Here is a 4035-nt window from a genome sequence, read left to right on the forward strand (position 1 = left end):
TTGAAAATGTAACTATATTGTAAAAAAAGTCTTCTTTTCTATCAAAAATTCAACTACTTTGTTAAAATTTTTATTTCTTTTATTTAAAGGTTCATCTCTTTCATTGAAAATACATTTTTGAAACTGCCAATTAATCTGTACCATTTTTGGTTAAAAAATCATGTATTTTGTTAACAATTCATCTTTCTTTGTAGAAATTAAATTGCTTTATGGAAAATTTATACTTTTTTATTAAAAATTACATTTTTCGGTTGAATTATCAACTGTAAATATTTTTTGGTTGCAAAGTCGTTTTGTTGTAAATGCAACTATATTGTTAAAAATTAAAATCATAATTTTTGCGTGGAAAATTCGATTATTCACGTAAAGTTGAACTACTTAGTTAAGAAATTAATTTTTTCTTTTTAAGGATTCATAATTATAGTTGAAAATTCAACTATTTGCCTTTATATTAGGTTAAATATTCAGCTTTTTTGTAGATAATACTCATTTTGACTTTAAAATTAAAAAATTTATTTAAATTAAATTTACGTTTTTTAGTATAAATTTAATCTTTTTGGTTGAAAATGTATCATTTTTGGTCAAAAATGCAATTGTTTGGTTAAAATATGAACTGTACATCTTCTTGGGTTTGAAAGTCGATTATTTCACTAAGAGTTGAACTACTTCGTAAAAAAATACGTTTTTTGTAACAAGGTTTTATAATTATGGTTGAAAATTGAACTATTTGGTTGAGGGTTTAACTCTTTGATTGACGACTCATATTTTTCGTTTAAGAAATTCAACTTTTTGTATATAATTCGTCTTTTTGACATTAAATTTAAATAATTTCGTTGAAAATTCATGTATTTTGTTTAAAATTTGTCTTTTTTTGTAGATCATTAATTTTCTTGGTCGAAAATTCATCTGATTGGTTGACAATTCAACAACTTTGTTGAAAATAAATTTTTTCCGTTAAAAATTATTTATCTTTATCTGAAAATGTAAAAATTATAGGATTGATTAAAAATTAATCGTATATATTGTTTAAGTTTGAAAATCGTTTTTTTTATAGAACATTAATCTTCTTGGTCAAAAATTCACCTTTTCCCTTGAAAATTTAACAATTTTATTGACTTTTGCAGATTAAAAAGAAAAATAAGCTTTTGAAAATTGTACAGTATTTAAAAAGAATGACAAAAATTGTTGTGATTGCTAAGAACATTGAAAATGATTTTTTATTTTGACAAATAAATTTTAAGTGATTATTTGAAAATAATAAAAAAAAATAAAATAATTTTTAATCGAAAAGATAAATTTGTAATAAAGTTGTTAAATTCTGAACCAATAACATGAATTTTCGACCAAGTAAATTAATGATCTACAAAAAAGACAAATTTCAAACAAAATACATGAATTTTCAACGAAATTATTTAATTTTAAAGTCAATAAAACGAATATTTACAGTTGATAACTCAACCGAAAAATTTAATTTTTAATCAAAAAGTATAAATTTTCCATAAAGCAATTTGATTTCGACAAAGAAAGACGAATTGTTAACAAAATACATGATTTTTTAACCAAAAATGGTATAGATTAATTGTCAGTTTCAAAAATGTATTTTCAACGAAAGAGAAGAGGAGAAATGGGTTGCGCGCGCAACCCAGGCATTTATATCGTCTCCTACCATATTCACACGGACATAGAATGTCCCTGCACCGTAAAACAAAACCAACAGTTGATCTTAAGACCAAAAGACGAATGCATCAACTCGCTAGAAAGATAGGCTGGGCAAAACAGTCTTGTACAGTAATTTATCTCTTATAAACTGTACGCTTAGTTTGAAGCATATAAAAATTGAATATCTTTCGAAAATTATGATTAAGGGCCTGAACATAGATGGAAAAAATGTACTAACTAAGGTGAAAATTTATTTATTGAAACTTTCTTTATATGAGGTGTTAGGTAACCATGAGAAATGGTTATGAGCATAATTTATATTTAATGGTGTCAAAAAAGATTATAAATGAGGCAAAAATAGTTTTGCCAAAAGTCAATACTTTTTTCGAAAAATTACCGTTTTTATGAAAATCAAGAAAAAATTCAAAAATATGATTTTTGCTTCTATTTTGCATTTTTATACAAAATCAACATGGATGAGTATAACTGAAATTTTGGTAGTTGCTCAGCATCTGATCTGGAAGTTATATACAACATTTTATCTTATTGAGAATTACTTCGAAGCAGAAGTACTCCCTCGTCGGGGAGTAGCTAAACCTAGCGATTCCACACCTTTAAATAGGGAGGGGGTTCTTATTGAAAGAATTTGAATATGGCATTGTTCTTTAGAGTATATTATCTCAATTAAATTTAAATTTTCTTGGTAAAAATTGTCTAGAATGTTAACATTGAAGAGCATTCTGCTACATTTTGGTATAAAGTGAGAAAAAAAGACGAAATAATTCAATTTAAATTGTCGTTTGTTAGATAGGGGGCTTCTTCTTCATAGAATCTAAGTTCCTAAATTTTTCCGGTTCATACTGATCCTGCAATCAATCATTTAAAGAATTGAAAGTCCATTTTACCCTATCAGTTAGTGTTTCTGACATAACCTCAAAAAGTATTTACAGCACGTAAAATATACAATAATTTTTACCTGGAGGTCACGCTATATTTACTATATGTTTTTGGGTTCGCTGAAACTGATTTCGATGTCCGCTTCGCCCCATCTAGTCAGGTTTTTGACATAATCTTAAAAAATTGTATACAGTAGAAGTCCGATAACTTGCCATCCGATAAATCTTCACTCCCCTTAAAACGTCATCACACGTACGGCACGCACACTAATTGTGGTTCTCCCACTACGTGTGCTTGTTATCCGACTTGTACTGTAATACAAGCTCAATTAGCTCGTTATACCTAATATATTGATACTCCTAATGTCCTAACCCCATAATCATACGACCTCCTTACCCCTTAGCCCTATAACCTCTTTACCCTTGCAACTAACGAAGAAAAAATGACAGGTCGATATAATTTTAATCTTTGTCTTTTTTTGAACTATAATGGGGTTTTTTGTGTAATGATATGTGCAATGGGTTCCGTTTGCGCTTTCCATCATATTTTTCACATGTTCCTCTTCAGCATCCAACAGAAATCCATTATAGAATACTCTTTCTTTCAGTTTAGCCTCAGATAGAGTAGAGAGCAATAATCAGAATTTTCGATGGATTTACTAAAGTCTCATAAATGATATTACATGTACCATGTGCGAACGATGACCTTGTTGGCCATCTTTTTTTATATAACGATTTCCATGTAGAGTAAAACTTCCTTTATACTTCGCTTAGAATAATCCATGAAAATTGTTCAATCTTTAGCATCATAGCAATTCGCTTTTAATTCGTTGATAAGATCTTTTACATCACTGCAAATTACTAGCGATGAATCTTCATATTTCATGAAGTATTTGTGAAATTGTGATTCTACATTTCGATCAACAGATACTTTCGTTTTAGTTTCTAAAATATTTGTTCTCTTCAAAAACGAAGCTAATAACTCTAAACCGTCTTTAGGTAAGCTTAAATAGTCACAAAAATTAGAGTTATTATTGATGCAACACTGATGTAAACAATTTTGTTTTTATTTTAACGTTAAAGCCCTAGATTTCATTTCAACGAAGGAAATCATTTTCTTTGCAGCGAGGACGTCTCGAAGAATATTAAAATAATTCAATGTGTATTTTGAAGGAAAAGATATTGTTAAGATTAAATATCTCGTAGCTCAGTTGCCCTGTGACCTTGTACGCTTGACATTCACAACCTCCTGCAAATATGAAATTACAAGACTTTAGATTTTTTGGACACACACTCTTTTCAGTGAAACATGGATTGTCTCCCATCTAACGCGTGCTTCTGATGGGTTAATCCTAAATGGTTTTCTCATTAATTATGAACTTCACAAGAAATCTTTATTCTTATTTTCTACTTAATTTTTTATTAGAAATTCAAAAATACAAAAATGTACCTTGAGTACCGGAACACCCTGTGTGTGTGT

General features: G+C 28.4%; 1 protein-coding gene across 7 annotated transcripts in view; it reads left to right on the forward strand.

The window, feature by feature from the left end:
* Positions 1-4035, forward strand: part of LOC117178007 (UDP-galactose transporter senju) — a 315812-nt gene that overhangs the window by 61222 nt on the left and 250555 nt on the right. The window lies entirely within an intron of this gene.

Source organism: Belonocnema kinseyi, chromosome 8, assembly GCF_010883055.1.
Source record: "Belonocnema kinseyi isolate 2016_QV_RU_SX_M_011 chromosome 8, B_treatae_v1, whole genome shotgun sequence".
NCBI classification, from domain to species: domain Eukaryota; kingdom Metazoa; phylum Arthropoda; class Insecta; order Hymenoptera; family Cynipidae; genus Belonocnema; species Belonocnema kinseyi.